We start from the raw sequence: 15,896 nt of genomic DNA, 5'->3' as shown, positions 1-15,896 counted from the left end.
TGTGCTAGACTGGGAACTTTATCCCTACACTCATCTGATCCTTACAGCAACCCTATGAAATACGGACTATACTTCCCACACTATAGAAGAGGGTACTAAAGCTCGGAGTAGCTCACCAAAAGTCCCCCAGCAATCAGTAGGCCAAAATCCAGGTTTCAAGTCTAGATCTGACCATACAGCATCAGATGCTGCATTCATGTTATCTGTCTTAAAGGATATACCCTCAGAGTTTGCACTGGATTCTAAATTCAGACTCTGTGGGTTGCCAACATTAACAGCTGGAGGGAAGAACTGAGTCATTATTCAGATGTACACTTTCTTTATATAGAGACAGAATAGCCTGTGGCTCAATGGCAGCATTTAAAGGGCTGTGGGGAGGAGGACCCCTATTACTCCCTTGATGAGCTTCACTGACTGCTTGTTAGTGCCTGAGATCCCTCACAATGGAACAACACCTTCCATTTCACAGATATGGAGAGGGCCTAAAATAAAATCTCCCAGAGAGTTGTAGTACCCAGTCTGAAATACATACCTACATTAGACAAAATCCCTTCCTGGGAAAAATTGATCAGAAATAGAAAAATTTAAGAAAATGTGGGCCAGCTGAAGATCTCCCCTAAAGGAAAAGGCTGAGGCAATAAAAACAAAAAAAAAAAAATGAACTTACAATTTCCTTAGGTAAGGCATGTTCTGGCTTATTGATGAATTAAATATGGGCATCCAAGTGTTGTGTGATATAAACAAGTCAGGTCTTTCCTTTGCCTTGGGTTCCTGTCTAGAACATGAGGCAAACCTTCCTGTGTACTCAGGATATTGAGCAACTTGACTAGAAACACCGCATTCTTACTTGGTGAATGTGTTGCTTAGAACAAACATCCATATCTATTTATCTGAGAGGAGGTTTTAAATTAGAAGCAGAAATGAAAACTTCAGAAAAATAAAGATAAATTATTTTGTTTTTCCTCCTCATCTATAGTAGTGACTATCTGAGGTATATTTAGAAAACATACAAGTATTAAGGATATATGCTAGGATGTTCTTCAAGTAAAGTTATGAAAAGGAAAATAGCCATAGTCCCAGCACAGCAAGATGCCTGAGATAATATTGATAAGTCACTTCCTACAAAGAGTATAACTCCATTTGGTAGACCAAATAGAAATCTTAGCCAATCCAGTAAAAGCAAAAGGGCTTAAACAAATTGGAGGGATCATGGTCAGACATAAGAAAGAACTTATTGACTAATAGGAATCAAATATTGATTAGGGAGGTGAGCAATCCATTGCCTTGAGATATTCTGAAACATAAATACATCTGTTCAATTTCCTAATTGCATAACAGAAGGACTTCTTTCTCCCTTGGAGACTTATAAAAGATGAAAAAAGTCTTAAATTAATTAACCATTTTGTTTTAACTGTTTAACATATAATTAGTGTTTGTTTCCTAATAGTATACCAGTCATTTTATGGTAATATTTACTAAAATTTTTAGACTATCTCTTTGTACTACATATTTTACATACATTAGTGGTCATAACATGGCAAGTAACTATTTCGAGGGTATGGCTAATAAATGCTATTCCAGGATATTAGCTAATTACAAAGTTCAGCTACTTCTACAACACTAAATTGCTTAAAAATATCAAGGCTTAAATTTTTTTGTGTTTTCTCAAATAGAATATAAAGTACTGGAGAGTGGAGGCTACATGTTTCTTGCATCTACATGCTTTTCACACATACTTGGTCATCCAGCTAATCATGTTGATTCTTCTTCCTCCTTCACATATGCTGAATACAACAACTTCTTCCTACCCTCAACTTCACTCTTTTCACAGAAGCCACATCATCATCATCTTTCAAGTGGAGCACAAAGAAATGAACCAATTTTGTTTTTCTTCTTTGGTCTTGCTCAGCTCCAAAAAATTTTCTCTCTGCTGGCGAGATTGCATTATAAATGGAAATCAGATCAGGTCCTGCTCTTGTCTAAAACTCTCCAGTGGTTTGAACTATCTGCAAAATGCCATTTCACCTCAACACACCTCTTGGGGCTTTGGCATTGCTTTTGCCTCTGCCTGGCATGATCTCTCAGATCATCTTCTCCAGGGCAGCTCCTACTTACAGTAGATAGGCCACATAGGCCCATGAAAGATCCAGCTTTGATGAGTCCCTAGAAATATCCTTTCTTGGTTTCCCAAACCTCATCTTTTGGGAATATACTTACCTTGTTTAAAGCACTTAAAGCATGGTGGTGTGAGTTAACTGTTTATTCATCTTTTGCCTGACAAAACTATATGACTTTTTCAAAGGCAGCAGCTTTGAGTCATTCATAAATAAATCTTCACCAGTTCCTTAAATTCTCAATGTATGTCATGAATAATGGATCCATGGTAATGTCTGGGCTCCTAACTGGGGCTTAATAAATGCTTATTAGCTAAATTCATGTACTTTTTTAAAACTTTGTAGGATCTAATTTATCTTAATTGGACTTAAACAAAAAGAGTTTCTTCCTGTCAAAGCACCAAATTTCCTGTCAAACATCAAAACAGACACACTAGTTCAAAAACCAGAAGAGAGAATGATGATGGCTACTTTCTGAACAGGAGTAAAGAATGTTCAATGTCCACCAGTTAATTCTCCTCTGTTGTTTATCTCAAGGGTGTATACATAAAGCTGCTTTTCTTGTAACAATACAGATTTTTGGCTAGGAACCATTAACAAATGTGTTAAGTCGTTGTGACAACTGATTAATTTTAGTTTAAGGTTATGAATACAAAACAACGAGTGTTGGTATGTTACGTGCATTTTAATGATGTCACAGGAAAAGTAAAGGATGAGAAAGATAATTCAATTTGCTTTCTCTAAAAGGTCAGTTCTCCTGAGATAAAAATTGTCCCTTAGGGTACCAATGCCTTTCTTTCAGCTGCTTCTCTCTTCTGCTGCTTCTCTGGCTCCTCCTGTTCCTTGGGGATGTGAGCATTTATACTGAAAGGCAATCAGACTGCGTTGTTTGGAATGAAAGTGTGTTGGTAGAGGGAAGCAGAGGACACCCATGCTTTTAAAAATGGTTGAAAAAATGTGGTTTTTCCCTTGATTTCACCATTATTCTAGCATACTTTAAAATGTGAATTTAAGAAAAGAAATAGAAATTGATAAAGTTATTTAAATAGCACATTTGCCAATGTTTGTATATACACCTGGATGTGGAAGTTTCTGTGAGGAAGATTGTGAATCAGTTGGTCAAAGTTTATCACAAGTGTTTATAACTGATATCTTGTATTTTGGCAGGATTGAATCTTTCATAACAGCAGGACCCAGCACAGGGTCTTCACAAACTTGGAGCTCAGTATGGATTTATGGAATCAATGGATTAATATCTGACTCTAGATAGGTTGGGAAACATTCAGTGCGTGGCTTTTATCACCCATCCAGTTGGGCTCAGGTTCTTACAAGTAAGAAAACAGATTCTGTTATGTATAGGTTCAGCAGAAATTTTGTTTAAAAATGAATATTTGGCTTAAAGTTTCACAGAACAATACAAAAGGGAAGTCTAAGTGAGAGATAATCAAGTTATCAAAAAGTACCTGAGTTTAAGTTTTAATTGTGTATATGAAACAGAAAAATATATAACCATAACTTTAAAGATATCACAAATCTCTGCATGAAATAAACAGCAAACAATGAGTGAGTAAAGATAAATAGAAATTCAAAGATGGGGGAGGATACAATCACCTGATTTCCTTAGAGACAATTTTTCAGGGGAGGAGAAATTTTTGTTAATGAGAGATATGAGTAGACTGGAAGACTTCCAGAAGATGAACTTAAAAGAGGAAAAAATAGAAGTAAGGATGTTCAATAGAGAAAGCTTGATTTAAAGAAGCTGAACAAAAGCTAAGTGAATATGCAAAGGAAATGGAGAAAGTGTATGGAGACATTTATATTCATATATCCAGTGTGTGGGGACACTCATATTCATAATCTCACAGTGCCCTTCTTTGGGGCCCCACCATCATTTCATATTCAGATCACACTATAGGTGGAAAAGAAATGACTACTCTTAGGCCCTCTAATCATAAAAGTTCTCTTGTGAGAGGAAAAGACACTGTGCTGTCCTCAAGTGCCTCAGACTAAGTCAGATTTAGAATAGGACATCTGGGAGGTGATAATATGTGGTAGAACAGTGGAGGTAGAAGCCCTGGGTTGGGGTTACTAGTGAGCTGTATAGTAGAACAAGTTCTTTAACTTTTCTGGGCTTTTGACTTTCCTCATATGAAAGTAGATATAATAATTTTATGGTAACATGTGACACTTCAATTTTTTTTAACTAGGAGGTGCTGCCCAAATATAAACTATTCCCTTCTCTTTAAAGAATTGTTTGGAAAGTTTGGTCAGGGAAGGCTTATTGGTAGAGGTCAGACTTAAGGTAAACCTAAAACATTAGGGTCTCAAGTTCATACTGATGAATATTGGAAAGTAATGGTATTTCTGTCATTGTGTCAGTAATTACTTTCAGAAAATCCTAGCTATTAGGAATAAAGAGTAAAAACATAGGAGAACAAAGATGCTAACTCATACCCTGACAACTGAACCCAGATCTTAGCAAATAGGAGATCCTCTATTAACATGTATTGAAAAGAAACACATACTTACTTTTTAAAAAACTGAGCTATATCTCATACACAGTAAAATCTACTCCTTTTGGTGCACAATTCTATCAAGCTTACTTGTTTTAAATGCAGACATAAGGTAAGATGTCTATGCTGATACGTTCATCTCCTTGTTTGCTCATCCCCATAAATGACCACAGGGATATAATTTATGAGTAGGTTGAGCAGGAAAAGAGAAAAATTTATAATATTGATATAGAACAAAATAACTGACACATCTGTGTCTCACTGTCCCCCACTGAGGAATGACAGCAGCATTGATGATGAAGATGGGCAATGAAGAAGGTGGCTCATCAGTTCTTGCTTTAACATCCTCAGTTAAGGCTTGCCATACATGTACAGCCAATAGACTGAGCTAGGGAAATAACCTCAGATGAGGATGAGAAGAAAAAGGAAAAACAAGCAGAAAAAATTGAATCTAGACAGAGTTATTGCTTTCCTAAAAATTATTTGCAAAATAAATTTCTGTATTTCCTACCATATAGTCTCCTAATGTCATGACTAAGCTGCTGATTCTATATCTCTTGTCTTATGTTTATTTGACCTTCCCTTCTACCAGGTTCTTACAGTCACACACACACAAGTGTACAAATCTGTTCAAAATGGCATCTAACAAAAAGTAACCTTTTTATAAACTATGATTACCAATAATCAATCAAAGTCTGAAAAGAAGAATTCAAGCTAGTTATTTTCCCATTTGACATAATAAAATCTGTAGTGAAGAACAGAAATGTAGCTCAAGTGAACGGGGCACTCCTTAAAATCTCACGGCCTCTAGCAGTTCCATTTCTCCATAGTCGACGGAGAAAGAGAATTGGCCCTTGCTGTTTTCCTATAGCCTGCTGCTCAGTCCTGTGTAGACACTAAGGGATTTTACAAATTAGCAGGCAGGGTAACCTGAGCTGAAGAACAGAAGAAAGCTGAAAAAAAGAGAGGAAGTCACAACTCCAAATACATGCAAATGAACGAGTAGAAGAGTATAATAATGATGAAAGAATATAGGAGATGTACACACAAAATAAATGAAATCCTTAGGGAGTAAGCTCACTAATATATATGACCAAGAAATTTTGAAGATATTATTAGTCCTTTATCATAAATTAAACCTACTAGTTCACTTTTCTTTGCAAACTATGATATGGGGAATGGCATTCGCTGGCAGTACCTTTTGGTAGAGAAAAGTAAAGGCCATCGTTGTTGTTACTTCTCAAGTTTCCAATCTAGCTGTAAGAACAGTATGGCCAAGCCTGCTCCCCACAAACAAATGACTGGCAGTGGGCAGTGAAGTGAGGCTTGGGTAGCACTCGGTGGAAGTCATCCAGATAACATGCAGCCACCCCTTTCCCAACTGTGGAAGGTTGAGGACACTTAAGGCAGACAGGGATTGAGATGGAGGAAGATCTCACCCTGTAGTACACTTCATAATATAAAAGCTCAGTTAAGAATATATATTGACAGGTATTATATATATAGGAAACGAAAACAAATACATTTTTCTAAGTTTGCATTTTGGGAAGCGCGTAATTCACTAAGAATAATTTATATAGTGCCAAAATGTATGTCATCAGCCTTCAATTAGGCGTCCTACTATAGCAGTGTTGTAATAATATCAGTAGCTTTGCTTAGTGATGAGAGGCCACTGAAGGAAAATGAAATACTTCTGTTGAAATCATTTTATTAGCTGGAAGTTAGAAATGGTTTTCTTTATACTGCAAGGCAACTCTATGAGAGGATGAGCCACCCCTCAAAGTAACCCCTTACCTATTTGCTACCAGCTTGAATTTCCGCATACCAGAGTACCTTCTTCCAATCCCACGTTAGAGATACAAGCACAGAAAGAAATTGATTCCATGGGAGGATGCAAGCAGCTCTCCTCTAGAGAAAAAGATTTGTAGTAAACTACTTTTCACATTTGTTGCATGTAGAAAAAAACAAAAATGATCCAACTTGCAATAAACTGATTTTAATACAATTTGGGTTGAATACAGGTTGTATTTTTTCAAATACATCTGAAAAAATTCTTCTAGAATTATTCTCAGAATTTGATTCTCTACATTAACAATTCTAAGGGATGCTGTTCTCCATTGAAATCTATGTAAATATTACAGGAAAGTTGTTTAATGCACACCTTATGCACCTGTACCATTTAGATCTCTGTGAGCATAAATGAGGCTGGCCCACACACCTTGGCAGTTTTGAAGGAGAATAATTTTAACCAGCACAGACGGTTAGTTAAGTAGATTTGCTAAATCACATGTGCACACTAGGCATATCAACAGGCCCTCTCCAAATTTTTAGGCCTCTAACCTCCTTTCTAATAATTATGGAAATTTTTGAATCATCCTTTCAAGAATGGAGTTGTTCCTGTGAGGACAATTTACTTATTATCACTGACTCCCCTCCTCTCTGATGTTCTTGATCAGTTTTTTCTCTTGAACACCTATTGACCAGCAAAACAATGAATGCAAATGTTTTACACACAGGTGTCTCATTTGTGTTTAATATTTGTAAGTTTTAAAATAAGTTCAACATCTATTGTTTCATTCGACTGTCCCCATAAGGGTGAATGTTGCTCACAGGACATATCATGGGACTCAAAATTCAGAGGATTAAGAGGTTGTCTTTGTTCCATAGTGAGCAGGGGTGCCCCACATTTTCTTTGTCCTAATGGACCATGTTCTTGTTCCATCAACAGTATATCGTGGCCTGCCAAGACCACGAACTTCTTTCATCAGCCATAGAAATAGACATATGTATATTTAGGTTTTCTGCTTATCCTTGTGTGTGTGTGTGTGTGTGTGTGTGTGTGTGTGTGTGTGAAACTATTAAGCCAAATGCCAACCAAATCCAATTCTCCAGGAAATGAGGGAACAGTATCTTCTACATTTTGCTATTCTTTTTGGCTAAGTCACTTCGTGAAACTTAGACAACATCTGTGTGGCACAATTCAGACATCTACCGCACTGTCATCAGTCCAAATTCAGTAGCCTGGTTCATGCTGCAGAGACCTGCATATGTGTCTCCTTCCCATGCCTCCTGTGACTGTGGCTTGCTAATGCACACACAGACCCTCTGCTTCCTTCCAAGAAGACATCTCCTTTCAGCCAGTTAATCAGCACCCTGTCCCCCTGCTGCAGTCTGGCTAGACTAAGTAGACAATGTCACTATTAAGCTGCTGAGAATCAGATGCCATGTCACACATGTGGTTTCAGAAGAGTGGTTGTAAGAGGGACAGCAGCCTCCCTGCCTGGTGACACTGTGATGGCTGGCCCTGTGGACAAGCAGCCTGGAATCTCATTAGCCTCTTTTCTGGCTGCAGCACTGCATGTTAAGCATCTGTGTCCTCTGATTGCAATTCTTAGCTTGGGGCCTTTAGGGAGCATGCCTCTAATGTGGGAGCCTTGTCACCACCCCAATTTCAACATGGTGTAGGAGGGGACTTTTCAAACACTTTTTGCCTCTATATCCAACTGGAATATCACCAATCAATATCTCCTCATCTACAACCAAGATTTACCATTGTCCAGTAAAATATCCTTTCTATTGTGTTCTCTATCAGGTCATGAGGGTTTTGTACTTATCCTGGCCAAGATCTGATGCAGATCTTTTCCTGTTTATTTCACAGTGCTTAACCAGTATGACTCCTGTGCCAAGGGTCTCATTTAAACTGAGGATTCAGGACACATCCAGCCTTGCTTTCCTGTGATTGGATTCTCATATATGGGGCCAGGCCAGGTTATCTGCATGGTCAGTTTGTTAATTAAGGAAGCCATGTGTCTTTTACATACCAATATTCTATACTTGGGTCAGTTGGGCTCTACTGGTGGCTGGCTAATAATTCTTAGGAGAAACTGATAACCATGTATACATCTTCTTGACTTATAAATTCTGCCACTAACAAAGACTTCAAAGCAGAGGGACAACCAATGGATTGTCCTTTAACAACTCTATTTCTGTTTTTCTGTATTTCTAACATCTTTGCTCCTATTTAAATAGGCTCTTGATTGTTATTTTAATTAGAATTCAGATATTCTTCCAACCAGTATACATTTCATTCCATTAATACATGGAAGTGCTTACTATATTTCAGGCACCGGTCAGAGTTTTAAGTGGAAAAGGCCCAGCTCTCAAATCTTGAAGAGACTCTGGTTTATGAGGAAGAGGCTTCAATTGACCTTGACACTCCACTCATTCTTGTTTGGGTGGAAAGTGCAGGGATCAGCTGATCAAAAGCAATTGGTGAGCACTATTATTTAAGGCTACTTTATGCACCAGAGTGAGGTTTGTGGGCACAGAAACTTCAGAATAACAAAAGGAAGACCCTTAGCCCAGAGGAATTCAGATGGTAGCTGAGTTGACATGACACATTTTACTTTTGGAAGGAGAAACCAGAACCAATACAGAAATGATCTTGAATGTCAGAATTTGTTTGGTAGGTAATGAATAATCAATATGCCAAGAACAGGGGTTGACTCATAATGCTTAATTAACTTAATATAAATATAAATTACATAAATAAATTTAAATGTAACTTGATTTATTATTTATTATATATAATTATAAATTAATATATTACAGATAAAATATAATAAAATATAAATATATATGTAGTTTGTTCCATGAATGATTTAATTAAAGAACAACAAAGCCAACAGAGACTAAGAATCCACTCTTTAATCCCTGATAGACTTTAATGGACTTTTTGTTAGCTTCCCATCAGATTTCTTTTTAAGAAGAAAAAAATCAGACCAATAATGGCATCTTTTTTAGTATTAACCATGCTTAGGTAATATACTAGGCATTCTCCATTCATGATTTCTGTCTAAGTACAACAGTCCAATGAAGCAACCATTTCCCTTACCCTTTTACCAAGACAGGCTCTGGGGGCTCAGAGAAGTTCAGAAATTTGTGCCATGTTTAATACATGGTAAAAGGTGTCATTGGTATTCAAACTACAAAGTTGCTGTTAAGTGTTAGGCTCTATCTGCTGTGCACAATGAACCACCTAGGCTAGACTCTTCTCCTGACCTTTGATTTAATACAAGAGGACAATAGATTCCAGGCCCCGGGGACAATATTTTTATACTGTGCTCCTTAGAGGTATTTCTAGGAGCCCAAGGCTCAGCCTCTCTGCATTTTCATGCTGATGGCTCATACTATATTACTGTCAGGTTAATGTGTGTTGACCCTTACTTTTTGCAGGTCAGAATCCATGATACTAAGACCATACCTCATTTACATTACTCTGCTCAGCTCCTGGTATCATGCTTGACACTTTGCAGGGATTCACTGATTTTTACTGAATTTTATTGAATCATATCAGGCCCACACCTGGGGAATGAAGTACCAGGCCCCGGGGTATCAGTTATTGATTGTGGAATTTGGGGCTCCTCACTCTCTTTGAGCCTCAGTTTCCTCCTGTAACTCCCTACCTAATACTGTTGTTTGGAGAGCTGAATGAAGTAAGCAGATGAATGAGACACCCGCCATAATGTCAAGCACATAACTGGACAGAAAACTGTGTCTGGGTTCTTTTTTCCTCCCCTGCCCCTTTGATGCTAATTTAGAAGGTGATTTTAGGAGATGACTGTCCTTTAAAACCCAGGAATTCCAGTAACCCAGAGCCTTCTTGTGTTTCAAATATTCTTGGTTGTATGTTAAGTGACCCGAAGCCATTAATGATTCACTCATTGGTCTTAACAAGCTAATATGCCCCTAAAGGTGCTTTTAAAACACAAGCTAAGGGAAGCAAAGGGTTGAACCATTTATTCTCTGAATTTGATTGATGTCGACGGGCAATCTGGACAGCTGAGGTCCAAATGCACACGTTTTTTTTTCCTTTTCTTCCATGGCAGGATTGATTTTAGCCTGAATCATCTGAATAATTGCCTTAGCTCCCTTAAGACATGTCTTTCATTTTGTGGGTGTAGACAGCTATAGAAAACAAGTATTATTTTAACCTCCTAAAAACATGGAAACTCTCAAACACAGAGAGGTTAATTGGTTTGACAAATGTCACACAGCTCCTCAGTCGTGAAGCTGAGAGACAGCCTCCAGGTCTCCAAGCTACCCCTCCTCTCAACACATTAAAGAAAACCATTATTGCTTCTTAAACACATCTATGCTTTCAATAGGAATAATAACCTTTACAATAACACATTCCTTCACTTTGGGGTATACAAAATCATAGTGTAAAGGTATGGTCTAATGAGGTAATCACATGTAAAGAATTTTTATTATGCCCATTACCTAAATGTCACATATTTTCATGTCTTAAACTCATACTTTGCACTTAGGTAAAACAGACAGTAGATGGTTAGAAAACAAACACACAACGGAGGTTAAAGTACTTATTTTTCTCTATCAAATGATAAGTTATGCTATTGGGAATCAAGAATTCATCTATCAATCAAGTATTTTGAAGCTCCTTATGTGTTAATGGTGTGTACTGTAGAAAGACAATGTACACAGGATAGGCTCTCACTGGAGTGCACTTTCCATAAGAATGAACAAGGTGCAGCCCTGTAGAGAAGTCAGCACCTACAGTTTGAAGGACTAAGGTTCCTGACCTGACTCTTACTAACTGACTGGTAAATTACCACTGCCCTTGAGGAGTGGGAACTATAGATAGTATCCAGCTGGACTAATATTTAATGGGTTTTATTTAGAACTTACTGAGATCATGTAAAAGAAATGACTAAAAATATTGAAGGGCTTTATGAATGAATTACTGTATAGTTTTTTCTGTTAAGGGGGAAGGCAAGACTGTATTTAGTACAAGGCTTACATAAGCACCAGTTCCTTAGAATGAATGCTATACTCTGTTAATCTAAAGGGGAAAAATCCATATCTGCATCGGTAGTTGGAAATAACTCTTGTTGGGACTGGCTTTTGGATTGGAGCTTTCATTTATATGGTGGTTTTCACTTTATGTTAACTAATATGATGTCATACATTTTCAGTATAACCCCATTATTTCATGAAGCATTAGGAAAGAAGTTATTAGCCATATTTTCCCTTTAGGTAACTTGAAGTCCATATAAACAATTTTATAATCATCCTCAAGATCACAAAGTAAGCTGCTCCATACAGATGGATCTGTAGCAATGGGCAGTGGGATTGGAATTGTCCCTTACAAACATAAATATAAGAGGGGCACCTGAGTGGCTCAGTGGTTGAGCATCTGCCTTTGGCTCAGGTAGTGATCCCAGGGTCCTGGGATTGAGTCCTGCATCAGGCTCACTGCCTGCTTCTCCCTCTGCCTGTATCTCTGCCTCTCTCTCTGTGTCTCTCATGAATAAATAAAATCTTTAAAAAATACATAAATATAAAATCAGAAAGAAGAGGAAGGAGTGTGTCATATTCAGCCACTTGTCTCCATTTTGTGGAGGAGGATGCTGAACTACATGGAAGACTTTAAATTACCTGCGGATTTCAGTTGCAGTCTTCTGTCTCCCACTCCCCTCACAAGTAATTGAAAGTTCTTGTACACTGCATTTTGCTCTGCCTAAAGTATTGATTGTGCTTCTTAGCAGGTTGCTTCATAATACTGGAGGCCTATGGAATGTGGAGGGAACTAAGCATAAGATAAGACCCAAGAGACTTCGAATCTACTCTTAGTTTGGGGACTAATTTGCTCTGTGATTTTGAGCAAGTGACTGAATTTCCTTTAACTCTACTGTATTTAAAATTAGAATAATACCCTTTCCCCTACTTACCTTATAAATGAAGAGATTATACTGAGAATGTACGAGAATAATATACATTAATACAAAGGTTAAAATGCCATACTAATACAAGATTTTTCTTAAGATGGTTTCTTAACTGTGATAGTCAAAATGTCCTGAGTACCTAAAAAGTACTACACAGAGGAGACAAATAATTATGGCAGGGTCATGAGAATTTAGGTTGTTGCATCAAACTAAGTAGATGTGATAACTAGATACAGGAAGGCTCACACTCAGTGGAAGTGGCTTGCTAAAGATTGAACAAGTTGTTTACATTTTAGAAAATACAAAATATCAGAGGAAATAAATTTTCCTTTCACAGAGGAGATAAGACTCTACCCTGGTCTGACAGATTGGCAGGATGGGGGAGGGCAAGAAGAAGTCAGTTATTCCTGTAGAGTAGAATGTAACCTCCACAAAGACAGGGCTTTTGGTCCGTCTATTCATTGATGTTTCCCAGGACACCATATATATGTGTGAGGCACCAAATTATGCCTTTTTGAGGCACCACTAATATGTGTGAATGCATAATTGAGAGATGACAGCATAAGCAAAGAAAAAAACAATGTATAAGAGCAAACTAGGCTATCTTCTTGATAAGAAAAGGTTCATGATGGATTTTAGTAGAAGATAAGTTTTTTTTTTAATTTTTTTTTTATTATTTATGATAGTCATACAGAGAGAGAGAGAGAGAGAGAGAGAGAGAGGCAGAGACATAGGCAGAGGGAGAAGCAGGCTCCATGCACCAGGAGCCTGACGTGGGATTCGATCCCGAGTCTCCAGGATCGCGCCCTGGGCCAAAGGCAGGCGCCAAACCGCTGCGCCACCCAGGGATCCCAGAAGATAAGTTTTTAAGAGAAAGTTGCAACCAAAGCTGAAACCAACACTTACTATAGGAAGCAAAGCCTCTTATATTTGGAGCAGAGTCCTAGCAATGTTAAATATCTTAATCTGGGCTTGACAGACTCCCAGGCAGGGGGAATATTTATAGATGTGGTGTGGGGAATCCATAACACCCTCCCCTAATATGGATTGCACAATTGTGTATGTGAGTGTGTTTCTCACAGTTAAGCTTCGTTTTCTGTCAGATGCCTGAGGTGGTATGTGCCATAAAACAGCCAAAGAGACTGAAGTCCTGAAAGCCCGCCTATGTAGCAACTTGGTTGCATGAAGAATCATTTTATCCTATGTTATTATTGCATTTGGGGAGCTTTCATAATTAATTATATCTAATTTTGTGTCATATGCTTCAAGTGTGTGTGTGTTTACTATATTTTAAGGATGTTGACTGTTCCTCTGCTTTCCTGTGTGTGTAGCTCAGTCCCAGCCAGATTGTAGGCACTCAGGAGTGACTGTGCAAATAAAAATAGATCTGAATCCATCAAGTAACACATCTAGCTGAAATAGGGTTTTTTTTCCTGTTATGAAAGCACAATGCTTATTATTTCATACAGATGATCACTTCTGCTATGTGGCTGAACATCTTTGGTGTTCAAATATATCCTCAAGTGCCTCTGAGATGTTGTATGTGCTGAATTCAGTTTCAATAAACACTTCTTAAGAACTTCCCTCCCTAATGGTTGAGGCTACTAAGATGGCAGTCCTAGAAAATATCTCCATGCTTTTTCATCTTGGAAGAAATATAAGGCTCCTACCTAGAGGATCCCTTTACTACAACCACAAGTTATAAAAATAAAATGTGCCATATGAATTTTTCAGGTAAGAAGGCACGCATTTCCAACAAAATTAAAGGAAGCTGTGGGAATATGGATAGTATGGATTGGAAGTATCCTCTGAGAACTATAGGTGGTAGTCTTCCAGTGAGGAAGGAATGAAACTCCATCAAGCTTGGTGAAACCATGGTCACAAGCACCTCTGCCTGTACACATTAACCCAGAAATAAAGGCTGGAAACTGGTTCTAAAGTTCAATCAGTTTTCATGTTAGCAATTGCAAAAATGATCTTATATAGACATGTCTCAGCAAGATGCAAAGAGCAATATTAGGCATTTCTGGTGGACCTTACTCCTCTTAGATATGGGGCCTATCTTTCACTAGCAATTTTATCAGCAGTTTACTAAGAGTGTCCAATAAATGTAAATGCAGACAAGCTTTCTTTTCACACCAGAAACTTAGGTATTCCTAACATTCTTACTGTGGTCACCTTGTTTTATCATAGGCATGAGAATATGGTATCATGATCAAACAAATGATATCAATTATGGTGGTGGGAATATGCACAAAACATAATATGAAACCTCTGACAGTTTTTACTTACTGGTTAAACCAGTAGTGGTAGGACAGGAATTGCTGTACTTCTAGTGAAGTTTAGAATCATGATGTCTTTGTGCATTGTCTGCTAATATTGAGTAATAAAAATTGGATCTAGTAGAACAAATAACCATTTAGTGGCTGAGAATTCTGGTGAGCCCAAGATTGTAGCTTTTTAGCCTCAGCTTTGAATAGGTAGACAGGGCATTTTGATCTTAAAGTTTTAAAAAGCTCATATTAAGCCAGGTAGAATTTCAAGTTGTGAAATTGGCTTTTATTACTTTGGACATGGTATAAGGACTTAAGTGAACCATAAGGTATTTTGACCTTGGCAGGACACAACAGCTTAAGGCAGCTTTGACCAAGGGTAAGCTACTATTGCTATCATGACAGCTTGAAGAAAACTGCTTTTGGGTGCTCTGGCCTTAAGCAAAGCATCCCAAGCTTGAATAAAGACCTAGGAGGGCCCCAGCACATGGAAGTAGGCCATAGACTCCTACAAAAGTACCCATAACTGAGGCAAGAAAAGGAAGCCTTTATAAGTAGGCATCTGATTATTTTTTGTATCAACATACAAAAAAACAAGATGGTGGTAGCTTCACCAAGAAGTGTGAGGTCAAGTCAAAGCTTGGTTGATTATCCAGACATTAACTGTTTGCTCTATAAATTACAGATACTAGATTAAAGATGAGATGGATGAGAATTATAGTGGAATATTTACTTATAGGTTATCTGATTTTTACCTTCAGCTCCTCCTGAGCGCATTGCCAAATGGCCTCCTCATCATCACTCAGGAGAAGCATCCACCCTGTAGAAGACACTAAAAGTCAGAGCTACCTCAGAAACAAAGACAAAATAGTGCAGTATAGTTGGTGTTATTTTCCCCTCCTTAACTGTAAATAGCAGTAAGTGCCAAGAGTGGGTAGATAGAGACACAAGACTGAAAATTTTGAGAAGAAACAGGGTCTTTTATTTTTTTCCTGAAAGAGAGAGAGAGAGAGAGAATAGAGTAGAAAGGGGGCAGAGGGAAATGGAGAAAAAGAATCTTAAGCAGATTCCATGCCAAGCACAGAGCCAAATATGGGGGTCAATCTCACGACCACCAAGATCATGACCTGAGCAGAAATCAAGAGTCAGATGTTTAACTGACTGAACCATCCAGGCACCCCAAAATAAGGTCTTAAAAAAAAAGAGTGGCTCTAGCTAAACCAAAGAACTGGGAGATATACTATCTCTTAT

This window comes from Vulpes vulpes, chromosome 13 (genome assembly GCF_048418805.1).
Source record: "Vulpes vulpes isolate BD-2025 chromosome 13, VulVul3, whole genome shotgun sequence".
NCBI lineage: Eukaryota > Metazoa > Chordata > Mammalia > Carnivora > Canidae > Vulpes > Vulpes vulpes.
The sequence above is the reverse complement of the archived record's forward strand: the minus strand, read 5'-3'. Positions refer to the sequence as shown.